The sequence below is a fragment of the Microtus oregoni genome, unplaced genomic scaffold (genome assembly GCF_018167655.1).
Source record: "Microtus oregoni isolate MIOR12 unplaced genomic scaffold, Mior012 000010F_ref0000083, whole genome shotgun sequence".
NCBI lineage: Eukaryota > Metazoa > Chordata > Mammalia > Rodentia > Cricetidae > Microtus > Microtus oregoni.
The window spans coordinates 39082564-39096395 of NW_024543069.1; the positions used below are offsets into that span (position 1 = coordinate 39082564).

At 45.2% G+C, this 13832-nt stretch overlaps 1 protein-coding gene across 1 annotated transcript in view; it reads left to right on the forward strand.

Annotated features, from left to right (window-relative positions):
• The first annotated feature begins 293 nt into the window (after positions 1-293).
• Kcnmb2 (potassium calcium-activated channel subfamily M regulatory beta subunit 2) overlaps positions 294-13832 on the forward strand; it is a 257987-nt gene continuing 244448 nt past the window's right edge. Inside the window, exon 1 of the mRNA XM_041659292.1 lies at positions 294-557. The gene's annotated coding sequence lies outside the window, so the exon portion shown is untranslated. The remainder of the gene's footprint in view (positions 558-13832) is intronic.

Sequence of the window (13832 nt, forward strand, 5' to 3'; positions counted from 1 at the left end):
GGTATTTACTCCTGAGTTCACGCTCCCTTATTTACAGGCGGGAGCTCTTCCGAAGTTAGAGGATTTGGAAATCTGACCCCATAGGGCAGGGTGGTGTCGAAGTGAGGGAAGTCAGATCAAACTGGCTCCCTTTTCAGTCTGAAAATTCGAAAGCAGTGGGAAGAAATGCTGGACCTATCACAGCGATGCTAACAGACAGCCTATTACAGTATTTAATAAAAACAGAAGCAGCATGCCTGTCATAGGCTAATAAATCCTACCTCCTGCCCGCTTTTAAAAAACAGTCTGAACCGGCTTCCACAGAGCTTCAGAGAACTAATCTTAAGCATGGCTGTCTAGCGTGCCCGTCACTCCTATTGTCCTTCCAAACTCTTGCAGACATTTTGAGCGAGGAGTATTAAAGCCATGAGTTAGCGAGGGTGTGACATCAATGGTCCAGAAAGGCTGCCAGCACGAAGGGTAAAGATGAGTACGGGAGGCTGTGCGGAGGACGGCACGGGATCGCTCTCATTAAAAATTAAGCGTGGCTTTTGAAGAAGATGTGACAACTACCGGAGGTAGGATTTGCATGGAAAACAAAGGAATCTGTTGCTGTTTGGTGCTTTTTGTTGTTTGATCGGCGCTGGGGTGCTGTGTGGGTCAGCGATAGCAGGCAGCCAGGTGCGACGGAGAGAGGCTGAGTCGGCGTGGGGGCTCCACGTTGACCTAAACGCAAAACACAGTGGGCAGTGTGAGGTTTTATGGCTGGAAAGCCTCGCGGACAGACTGGTTCCCGGCTCTCTTGGAGCCTGCTGAGTGTGCACTCCACGTTGCTTCTCGTGGAATAGAAGGCTTAGAGGTCATGGAGAAAACAGTTCATTTCTTACCAGTGGTGCCAGATAGGCTGGGGAGGGGGCATTGAGAGAAGACTTTGGTGGGTGGGAGGCAGAGAGATCCAAGAAAAATAGACGAGGAAGCCGTGCTGAACTTGAAACCTGTTAGGTAAATATTTTTTTTTTCCTGAAGTCAATGTGCGTTGGTGGTCAGAGGGTAATTTGGAGATAGTGATGGATTTCCCCCCCATAATCTACTACAAGAGAAAACTGGTTTCCTCCGTCCATCTTGCATGTTGAAAAGCTGATCCACACCATTCCGTTCCTCTTAATGGCTTTGCTAAAAACAGACCTGGAGTTGGGGACCGAAGAAGGGGCTTTTTCTCTCTCGATTCCTGTCTTGCCTTTTAACAGCTGCTGGATCGCAGATGGAAATGGGGATTTATTAGAGGTTAAGGGCTTGACCTTTTATTTCCTTAATGAGCAGCATAAAAGCATAATTCTCCTTGAAGATGAGAAGGGTAGGTGGGTTCCACAGTCAGGGAGGAGGAGGTCATGAGCTGATTTGGCAAGGAACTACAGCTCCCTGCACTTCAGATGGGATCTGGGAAGCTCTGTGAGAGGGGGCTGTAGGAACCACCCGCTGAGATTTTACAGGCAAAACTACCCTGCTCCGAAACCCAGGTTTCCGCAATTTGATCTGTGGTGCCAGTTTAGTTCTGTCATTGCCTGTGACCCTCAGTGTGAAGTGGCGGGGACAAAGTGAGTGTGTTCCTCTGCTCTGGTGCGTCCTTTCCCTGTGGACTTCACTCGCTCCTCGCTGATAGATAATGCTTCCTATCCAGAAGACAAGCAAACAAGCAAAACCTCCGAAACTCCGAGTTACAATGCGTGGATTTATTTACGATGAACACCAAAGAAGCTTCAAATGTTCATATTTATAAAGAGTGCGAGGTTCTCCACTGGTCTAGAACATCTGTATAATGCAGCATAAATTAAAAATAAGTGTTAAGGACAATTACAGTATGTTCGTTTTCAGCTAAATATAAATCCTGGAGATAAGGTTAAGTGGGATGCCTGTGTTTTGAGCTCCTGTGTACACATTACACACAAACTCGGGATCATTTTCCCATGGCTGAGACACCTCTGGGCTTGAAGTTGTGTGTCTGTTCCTCAGGGCAGTTTACTGAACCAGCTACCAGTCCTAGCTGCTCTTTAAGTGACCTGGAACACGTGACTATGAATAACTGGATTTCTTAGTAAGATTCAGAGCTAAGATGTAGTTTGTGCTTCTCTGTGGCTAGTGGAGGGCATGACCTTGACCTTGTGAAGTCCCCGTCTCTAGCCAGTTGAGGTCTCCAGTGAAGACTCTATACCGAGAAAAAGACAGAGCTCAGGCTTCATAAGCACAGATTATGTCACAGAAGTTAGCAGGCAGGGGCTGCTGTTTTCCTGGACTTTAAAAAGACTTTTCGTGACTTGAGTCTAACCAATTTTACCTAAATCTGATTGTATCAAGGATTTCTTTGAAGGACAATTGATGCCATGAAAGCAACAGTGGAGGGACGATTTTCTTCTAGTTTTGCTCGAACACTTCACTGATAAACTAAAATGATTTCCACACTGTGCACAGATTTGTAGGGAAAGTCCTTACGTTAACTCTGGTTGGTATGTGTCCGTCGGGATTGTACCTCATGAAAATGTAAACCAGGAGGAAACAGGGTGACTTGGGTTTTATTTTTGTCAGCTATGAGGAAAGGTGAGCTGAGTAATTTACTTACTTGATCAGTCTACTTTGTGTGACAAATTAAATCCACTGCCCATTTATGATGTCGGTAGGCACCAGCCAGAGAGTCCCCCATCATCTTTCCCTTTCAGTTTCTGCTCCATCCAGTTAATGCAAAACAAAACCTCCTCCAGCTATACAGGAAGTATGCCAGGCATCCTCCCAGATATAAAAAACAAACAAGGCATCTGTCAGTCTTGTTATCTCAGTCCTCCTGGCAAGAACCCACCGTCTCAGTGACCAAGGTACCAAGAACCTACAGCCATCTTTCTTTTCAGTCCCTCTGGTCTATACCTGGTCTAGGCATGCAGCCTCCACTCTGTCTGTATCTACTAGAAGTGATATTTCTCACACCGACACCACCTTCTCTTCCAGATCTCTCTTCTCTTGGAAATAATAATAGTAAAAAATTCTTCCTCCTCCAAATCCCTTCTGTAGGATCAAGAAGAAAAGTAAACCACCATAATATATCTGCAACACAGCCTTGATTACAAGAGCATATGTGCAACTGCGCAATACAGTTCAGCTTACAATATAGGGATGCAATATAACTCTAATTCTAAGAATGCATGTGTGTTTGAAAAGATAGAAAAAAAATGTACACCAAAGGAGCAGCAGCAGCAGCTTTCTCGGTATGGTGCATGCATTTTTGTACTTTCTAAGATGTTTTGTGGGAAGTGTTATCCCAATGGTCACAGGATACTGGTGTAGGAGTTCCTTCTGTTTGCATGTTACTTTCATTGGTCAGGCCCTTCCCCTACAACAGGACACGTGTCCTAAAGCCCACCCACGTCTCCTTTCCATCCACGCTGCCATTTCACCTCCTAGCTTACTTCACGGCACCAACTATGTCTTCATCTAAAATTCCAGAATCATTTGTTTGGGCAAGCAAGACAGTGCAGGTGAAGTATCTCTGCCAAGGCTCCTTGGGTTTTTGGCTTTTTAATACTCCTTGAGGAGCTCAGCATTAACCTCTCTGAAATACTGACTCCCTTGTCTTTACAGAGCTTGTCTAGAGAGGAGGAGGGGTGTGTGTGTGTGTGTGTGTGTGTGTGTGTGTGTGTGTAAAATTCTATTCATTTTTCAGGGTTTTCTTATCTTCAATTAAGTGTATATGTCTGTATGTGGGCATGTGATGGAGTTCAGGGGCCCACAGATATCAGAGGCATGGGACTCCCCAGCAGCTGGAGAGACAGGCAGTTGGGAATTGCTGGAACTGAATTCTGGGAAAGCAGTTCAGGCAAGTCCTCCCTGAGAGCAGCAAGCACTCAACCACCAACCTATCATTCCAGCCCTTTCACTTAGTTCTTAATGGAGGTCATTTTCAAATTCTTTTCTTCATTCTCTGCTAAATCTTAAAATGTTTGAGTGTTTCACGGATTAACTATAAATCTCTTCTTTATCTGTATTTAAGCTCCACATATGTCAAGTCCTGTCTGGAGTCTTTTAAGACTATCCATGGACACACAGCTCACACATTCTGGGGCCTAACCTAGACCCCCTACTGACATAGCTAACTCCCTGCAGACCAGCTCCTTAAACATCTTATAGCCGCCTCACTTACTGTGTTCTAAGTCATATTTCTGGATTCCTCCTGAGACCACCTTCCCATGTCACTGGAGACTCCACTGTTCTGTTTTCACAGAAGCAAACTCTGGAAGTCTTTGAATCCCCGCGTCCCCTCACAGGCCATAGTGCCTAGACCCGCTGCCCACCCCTTCAGTGTAGACCTAATTCTATCATTGTTTGTTCCGTGGCCTTTTGTCAACTCCCCAAAATTAGTGGACTTTTTTCACAACTGATCTCTTCCTCTCCTTCCTTCTGTTCGCATTCAATCCTGTCTCCCAAACCAGTGTTGTATCCCAACTGAAATTTAACAATATCTCTTACTCAAAAGCCTCCCTCCTCTGCTTACCCATCTGCCTGCAGGTTGCAGTCCAAATCTTGCAGGGACCACAAGTCCAGCTCTTCCTTCACTATTCCCAATCCACTGTAGCCATGGTGGCTGCAGGGGGAATCCTCAGACCCACCCACACCCAGATCTTACAGCCTTTGTCCCCCCACCACCACCACCGTGCCCTTCCCTAGAAAACCCTCTTAGTCCCGAGCCTCACTGCTTTAGGTCTCTGTTAGGAGCCTTCTTATGAAGTAGGCACTCCCTAGGCTATGGCCCCGTGGTTGAACCTGTCGCCCAATGTAGGAGTTAAATGTTTTTCCTCATCAAAATCCACTGTCATGTTAGATCCCAAGCACTCATTATTTTCAACCTTGGGGACTAAACTCTGCACCTTAACATCCTGTTATGTTTTACAGAGAGATACCAAATACCTTGAATAAGCCAAGGAGATTTACTAAGAGGATTTTCTTCCTTCTCTCTGCATAGGAGGGGACCACTTCTCCGATCCCAATCTATGTCAAAAGAAATATAAATTCAATTTGTCTGAATTTGCTCTTATCCAAACATTCAAAAGAACACAGCATGTCTCCTACAAATGACTATGACTGTAAAATGCCCCCATCTTTCCTCTGCTTTCCTATGTTGATCCTGGAAGGAATAGAAAGACACATTAGAAGGTTCTAGGAGAATCTAGGATACTGGGAATCAACCAGTTATATCCAACAACTGTGGTGTGTTATTAAGTCACATTCTCCCCTTATCCAAGAGGTCTCTTTAACAGTGGTCTCCTCCTATGTATAAAGTATATATTCTCCACTAAATACATCACAATACATTACCTTATTGCCCAAAGCACAAAGAAGAGATGGTGGCTACTATGTCTACAAGAGCCTGGAAAGGTATGTGCTAGTGACACAGCACCCAAGAACAGGAACTCTTTTCTTTTTTCTTGGGGAAAGTTTTAACTCTTAATGAGCTTCAGTTTCCTTGTTGCATTTGGTGATGAAAATACATATATCTAGGCTGGAGATTAAAGACGATCACGTATGCCCCCCTTCTCCACCAGAATGCCGGGAGCATAGAACTTTAAGAAACGTTTCTGTTATTGTTGCCTTTGAGGGCTACACCATGGCCTAGCTGTAGATGTGGCTCTTTCCATTGAACAGAGGAGGAAAGTAAGATACAGAAAAAGCTCAGTCAACTGAGGCCCAGGGCTCGAAAACGCTCATTTACTCTCTTTTCAGCCCTGTAGCCTCCGGTAAATAGATGAGGCTAGCCCCTTTAATGTAATGAGTGGCTAAAGGCTACCATGATTAGAGAATTTTTCATGGAACTTAAGAATCACTTTTTCCTTCTATGAACAATATGAGCAGTATTTCTTTCCTTGGCCAAAGTACACTCCAGTTTTCAGGAGCTAATTTCAGTGGGTGCAGATGTGCAAACTAGTGTGATGAAACAGTGGGAAACAGCTTAGCCTTTGTGAAGACCTTACTCTGAATCCCAGGTCTGCCCGCCTGCCCTCTGCTGCCAGCCTCCTGAGCCCCTGTCTCCTCAACAGAAATGCAGACAGCACAAGTTCAGAACTCATGGGGTATTAATGATTATGTGTCAAGACTGTGCCTGGCGAAGATTAAACACGTAGTACACACTACCTATTGTGATCCGATATGATATCACAAACATTAATTATACATATAAAATACACATGGAAATGTTGTTTAAAAAAATATACTTTATGTCCGTTTAGTGCCAGCAATGAGGAAGCAGAGGAAGGTAGAACTCACTGGAGCCTGGAAGCCTTCCCATTCTGTCAGGCTCCAGGTGCGCCAGGGCTGCACAGTGAGTTTCTGTATCCAAAACAAAACAAAATAAAACAAAACAAACAGGAACAGCAACACTTCCATGGGTTCTCATTTTGTTATGATTTTGGTCACATTGCTTGATGCTGCAGCTTGAACTCAGGGCTTGGTGCCCACTGGGCAAATATCCTCCCCTCTCTCCAGAGCTACCTGTGCAGAAGTGCGTCTCCTTGCTATTGCGCGCCTCTACATCCATTCAGTAGGCAGCACGCGAGTCATTAGCATCCAGGTATCACACAGGAGTTCATGGCTGTGAAACATCAGGCCACGACCAGGGACAGACCCTGCTGAAATGGGTGAGCTTTGTTTATTTTTTATCAGGCCCCAAAGAGAGAAGCAGCCATGAAGAAAAGACAAGGCAAAAGTCCATCTCTCTGAAAGGCCAAAATCAGTTTTATAAACCCAAGTACCTAAGACAAAATTTCAGCCAAGCACCCTAGGCTCTGACTTCAATGTTTCTTGTATCTTTGCTCTGCCTGTGACTGCAAGGACTGGCTCCCTAAGAAAATGTCCAGGTGGAGGCACTATGACACAAAATGATGTCATATGACCTGATGCTATCCATGACACTATGTGAGGTCAAAGACCAACATACATGCAATTGGCAGGTGACCTTACCAATTATCACAGATCTAGCAAGGGTGTTTTACTTAAACCACTGAGCAACTCTCCCGTGCTGACTCTGGCGGAGGTAGACACTCCCCTCTCTAGTCGGCAGTGACTTCTTGTGCTGTGAAACCAAATTCTGCGAGTCTGAAGCTGTATTTTAAAGCTAATGCTTTGGGATTGTTTCCTTTAACTCAAACCCACCTTTGTTTTTTGTTGTTTTTTTTAATTTATTTATTTATTAAAGATTTCTGTCTCTTCCCCCGCCACCGCCTCCCATTTCCTTCCCCCTCCCCCAATTAAGTCCCCCCCCCTCAGCCCAAAAAGCAATCAGGGTTCCCTGTCCTTTGGGAAGTCCAAGGAACCCCCACCTCCATCCAGGTCTAGTAAGTTGAGCATCCAAACTGCCTAGGCTCCCACAAAGCCAGTGCGTGCGTGCAGTAGGATCAGAAACCCATTGCCATTGTTCTTGAGTTCTCAGTTGTCCTCATTGGCCGCTATGTTCAGAGAGTCTGGTTTTATCCCAGGCTTTTCCAGACCCAGGCCAGCTGGCCTTGGTGAGTTCCCAGTAGAACATCCCCATTGTCTCAGTGTGTGGGTGCACCCCTTGCGGTCCTGAGTTCCTTGCTCGTGCTCTCTCTCCTTCTGCTCCTGATTTGGACCTTGAGGTCAAACCCACCTTTGTAACAACAACCAGTTCTAACTGTATAATCCCAACATATGAATACACCATTGTAAAAATTTCATGGAATCTTATGGGTTGACTTTTAAAAGATCTTTACAAGGTTTCCAGAACGCCTTTACATAATTGCAACCTGACCCCATGGACTTTGGTACAGGAGTTCTCCTCTTTCCTCAGTCAGTCAGCAGGACCTTCCATGTTTCTTGAATGAATCCATGATTATTAGTCTATACTTGATGTCTCTTTATCTGGCTGGACGTAAGGACAGATGACTCCCATACCTCGGCAATAGATTGTTGAGTGACATATTTTTACGTGTGAACCTAGACCTACAACCTCCTCTCTGCTTGTCTTCTTGCCTCTTCTGTTTCCATTCCCAGGCCAAGGCAAATGCATCCCCCACCCCCAAGACAGCTCCTTCTCTCTTGCTCCTGCTGTTGGTCCATGGTTGTTGGCTACCCTTATCTCTGTAAGGCACATGGTGGGATCTTGCTTTCAGTGCTGACAGTTCACACAGCAACCACCCTAGCCTGTTCCTCATCAAAGCCAGGGTAGCAATAGAGCATAGATGAGAATTTCAGTGTAGCAGCAGGAGAGGGAATACTTCAGTAAAGAAGACGGTTGCAATGCCAGGCAGGTAAACTACAATTTAGATTTGCTGGCATGCATACAAAATAGGGGAGATGTCAGATGAACCCACATGCAGATTCCCTGACACTTTGGTGTTCTTCTTGAGTGGGAAGCAAAGCCTGGAAAAGGTTTTAGACCTGGAAGCTCATTTTCAGTTTGTATCCCCTTTGGTAAACTGGGGTGAGAGGAATAGTTAAGCTCGTAAGACTAAAAAATTAAAGTATACTTTTTATCTCTTTATCTTTGCATATGTGTTCATATCTGTGACTGTGGAGACACGCATACAACCATATACTTGAGGAGACCAGAGGAGTGCCTTGGCAGTTGGCCCTTCCCTTCCACCTCCTTTGAGACAGGTGTCTTGTGGTTTATGGCTGCACGAGCCAGGCTTGCTGGCCTGGTAGTTTCTGGAGAGTCTCCTGTCTCTGTCACAGGGGACTGCTGATATTACAGACACACACTACTGTACCTGGGTGTGCATGGGCTCTGCTCACCTGAATTCAGATCCTGATACTTGAAAGGCAAATACCCACAGAGCCATCGCTGTACCAGGCTTAAAGTGTAATTTTTAAGCCAGTAATTAACTTATTATAGACTTATTGAGAGCTGGAACACTGTTTTTATAAACTCCCAGGTGAAGAGAATTGCATTAAGAATATATGTATATATATATGACTTTAAGATTTCTTTAAAATAACATGATCAATATACTCATTCCTCTTCACCTTCTTCCCTGAGTAAAGCTATAGAGAAAACAGATAAATGTTTTATCTGTATTTACCAGGCCATGCATACAGCCAGGGATTTAGGATTCTACAAACCACATAAATCTTAATTCCACAGAATCCCCTCTGTGTGCTGTGGAGTAAACAGGGCTCTTCTGAAGGGGGAAGGCAAGTCTGCAAGTGTCTGGTGCCTGTTAGTTCCTAGACAAGACTTCTAAGCGTCTCAGTGATTGGGAATCATTTGCAAAATCCACCCACACCGGCTTCCTTTGAACTGTGTATGTTAGTGTGTCTGTGTGGGTAGAGGTCCAGAGGTATCGGGTCCCTTGGAGCTGGCAGCCCCAGTGACAGCAAGCTGCCTGACATGTGTGCTGGGGACCAAGCCTGGGAGCTCAGCGTGTGTTTTTAACTGCTGAGCCATCTCTCCACTCCCTAAATAAGATTCTTTCAAAAAGAGGACCGGATTTGGAAAATGTTCAAAATAAAGCCCCATGACAGTGTGTGTCGGGAATTTCAGTGGGATTGTAGATCAGAGCTTTTCATTCCTCTTTCATTCAGTTTTTTCCGAGGGAAAAGTCAAGTTCCTGACTCTCTTTTTTTTTTTTTTTTTTTTTTTTTTTTTTTGGTTTTTCGAGACAGGGTTTCTCTGTGGTTTTGGAGCCTGTCCTGGAACTAGCTCTTGTAGACCAGGCTGGTCTCGAACTCACAGAGAACAGCCTGCCTCTGCCTCCCGAGTACTGACTCTTTGTTTTTTCTGTATCATTTTAAGAATTTATTCACTTAAAAATTATGTACATGTGTGTGTGCCGTAGAGTATATTTGGTTTATTTATTTATTTATTTATTAAAGATTTCTGTCTCTTCCCGGCCACCACCTCCCATTTCCTTCCCCCTCCCCCAAATAAGTCCCCCTCCCTCATCAGCCCAAAGAGCAATCAGGGTTCCCTGCCCTGTGGGAAGTCCAAGGACCACCCACTTCCATCCAGGTCTAAACCCTTATCCTGAAAGTTAAGTGTCTTTCCTAGTGAAACTCTTAGTAGTGATTCAAGTGAAAATATGGACTCTTGCTTGGCATCCCCTGAGGGGCTCACTCTGCCTCTGGCTGCAGAAGGTAGGAGGGTTGATTACTTAAGAGGTCACCTGCGTGTTCTGAGCTGGTTTTGAACAGACAGCTGAAGACTTCGGACCACCTGAAGAACCTTCAGAATAAGGACTGGGGAGGCGGTTCAGTTGGTAAAGTGATTGCCGTGTCAGCAGGAGGATTTGTGTAGAAACAAACTGATAGAGTCCCCTGTCCCTGCCATTCCCACACTGGGGAGGTGGAGACAAGCCGGACCATCTGACCACACAGCCAGGCCTGCTCAGTGAGCACCAGGTGAAAGTAACAACAAACCTCAATAAAACAAGGCCCTGAGGGGGCTGGAGCGGTGGCTCAGAGGTTAAGAGCTCTGACTGCTCTTCCTGAGTTCAATTCCCAGCAACTATATGGTGGCTCACAACCATCCCTAATGAGATCTGGTGCCCTCTAATGGCCTATAGGACATAAGTAGGCAGAACTTTATTTTTTTTTCCTGAGGACTCTGGCCTCCACACAGGGGCACCACCTCCACACCCACCCTCCCCTCCGGTTGGGTCAGGACCAAATCACAGCCAGGCTTCCCGAGGGGTTGTGCTTCTGGCCTTTGCACGATTTTCATCTCCAGATATATTCCAAATGAAGCAATCAGAAGAAGGAGGGGGAAAAAAAAACAGAACAGGAAACTGAAAGGAAAAATTTTGAGGCAAAATTCTAAAAGAATTAGTGCATTTTTTTTCCCTCCCTGTGAGAATGACTGATGATCGGTTTAACTTTGCTTCCGAGTGATTTATTTGATCCTGTGTGCTGCCTGGGAACAGTCTGTGAGGCCGTGTTTAGACAACTCAAGGTAACTATTTGCTTTTAAGATGTAAAAATAGAGCAGAAGAGGAGCCACTTCTCTGCTGGAATGAATCAAAAGAGCTGTTGAGAGACAGTGCATCCGAGGCAGGGAAGGCTGAGATAACATATTACTGAAATGGAGGGAATGGAGAGCACATAACCACAGCCCGGGCGGGCAGACAGCAAACTGGCCAGGGAAAACCCATCATAACCTACTTCTCCATCCCAGAGCTCTGCTTCTCCAGTGAGCGGATTTAGACTCTGCTGAACTGAAGCTGACAGAGTCTGATATGAAGAAAGCAGATGTGCTCTGATCTGTGCGCCTGTTGAAAAGCCGTCTTGTGGGTAATTTTGATTTTAGACACATGGCCCAATTGAGCGTGGCCACTAAAAGGAGAACTTCCTGTTAGATGGTGGATGTGCCCAGGTGCCCACTTTGGTTTTCATCCATTCTCCATCCTGTTAACTTTTCTTTATAGGCCCCATTCGTTGAGCCATAGTTTGCTTACTCAGCACTTCCTGTCAATATCCACTACGGGCTAGGCAGTGGACAATCAGTAGGACTGTAGGAAGGCAATCTCCCCCAACTATGGTAGAGTTTATAGCCATGGAGGAGGCACACAAGCAAAGATACGCCACTACATGTAGAGAAGCACTCAGTGGGGAGCTTCTCTGAGAACGGAGATGCTAAATAAAAGAAACCTGTAAAAGTGAAAAGGGGGAACAAGAGAGGAAGTGGCAGGGTTTAGGGAAGACATTCACCAGAAGTTCACCAGGTTTTTCTTTCTGTGTCTCTCTCTGCCCCTCTGTTTTGCTCTCTGATTCTCTCTGTCTCTGAATCTGTGTGTCTCTCTCTGTCTCTGACTGTGTGTCTCTCTCTGACTCTCTGTGTGTCTCTCTGTCTCTGACTCTCTGTGTGTCTCTCTCTGTTTCTCTCTGTCTCTGTCTCTGACTCTGTGTGTCTCTCTCTGACTCTGTGTGTCTCTCTCTGTCTCTGACTGTGTGTCTCTCTCTGTCTCTGACTGTGTGTCTCTCTCTGTCTCTGACTCTGTGTGTCTCTCTCTGTCTCTGACTGTGTGTCTCTCTCTGACTCTGACTCTCTGTGTGTCTCTCTCTCTCTGTTTCTCTCTGTCTCTGTGTGTATTTGTGTCTCTCTGTGTATGAGGGAGCAGAAACAGCAAACTGAGACAGAGAAGACAGAAATGACAGAGACGGATGCAGAAAGTCAGAGATAGAAAAACAAAGTTTCCTGCATGCATGGAGCTTTTGTTACAACAAAAAACAGTAAAAACAACAAACTAAAGCAAAGGAAGTCAGTGGTAGAGAGAAAGCAGAAACAGCCTGGACCCAGGTCTGTGTGGTTCAAAGGCAGGGACCAAGCGTGTGAGAGGGATGTAGAGAAGAGGAGAGCCAGGCCAGACGGAACCTCACTGCCTCCACTATTCTCACTGTGAAGTTGGGATCTGATGTTTGTGATGCACAAAGGAGTGTCTACTGCTGTGGAGTCGAAATGAAAAAAGGGTACAGGTACCAGCTAGAAGGGCTGTGCATCAGTCCAGGTGGGAGGTGGCGAGGGGTCACAACCGGGGTGAGGACTTCCCATCACAGAGCTGGCAATGAGCTAAATGCAGGGTGGGAGGGCATGAGAGAAACAGGAAGGAGGAATGGTAGCTGATCTTGGGCTTGAGAACAGGACTAATTTCCTTTCATAGAAAAGATTTGAAATTATAATCTCTGCTCATGGTCTCCATTGTGCTGTCTCCCTCTTGATTTTCGTTGTCTCTTTAGCTACCGCTGACTCCCAAACCATCTTCCCAGATGCGACCTTGTTACAGCAGCCGTCTTTAGACCCCAAAACACAACTGGCCTAACTATCTCTTGTCAAGACATGTGAAATTGACGCTACCTCTTGTTTCTATCCCCATCCCACCAAAGTCCTAGACTTTACAGTCAGTAGTTGTCTTTCAGCCCTCTTTCAACCATAGACCTGATCGTCTTGAAATCTCTGAATTAATCCCTCAAATTGTCCTTTGGTTGTCTGCCTTTTCCTCCTCACACAAGTAATGTCCTTGCTCTCATTCCCTAGTCACTAACCTCATCCCTTCTTGTCTGATATTTTTCAAATCATAGTTGTTGAGTGATATGTTCAAGAAAGATTTGGAGAACTTTAAAAAAACACATTTACTCATGTATCAAATATTGAATGACAATCTTTTGATTACAATGTAGAGATTTCCAAAAGAGATTATGACATACAAATTTCTAGAAACACAATTCCAGTCTCTTCGTGCCCCATTCTTTTCTTCATAATCTTCCCAAATAGTTTTAAGTTCCCTGGCAGAGAACCTTCATGACCACAGACTTAGGCTCTTACTTGACTCAGCAAATAAAGTCTCACAGACTGAGGGTCCACGACCTCTAATTCCTAGTGTTTAGACAAATTTAAACCCTGACCCATATTCCTCCATTGCCCTCACCCCGGCTACATCCCCCCTTCTCCCCATCCCACACACATTCCACTCATCAGACATGTCTGTTGTATAAACTTCAAACATCTAGGGAAAGGGCTCCACCTCTTCTCAGGTTGACCTCTCTGAATCAGCCAGTCCACAGGGTCCTCCTGAGCAACACTGTCCCCTTATCTCATTTTTCTTCTCTAGTCTTTCTTTGCCCTGTGGGCTAGCAGGGATCTCTACAGTTTTTGAACTTTCTCTGCATGTTCCACCTTTTAGTACCTAATTTATCACTTGCTTATATATAAATGTCTGTCTCTCTACTTTCGCATCAAAGGTAGAAAATTGCATTTTATAAAATGACAGACTGATGAAAAGTTGATCTTGTCTCCAAATCAATCTAGCATGTGTCTCCGAGTCCTTCCCTGGACTCTATATTCCACATTCTTCACCCCACACTGCTCA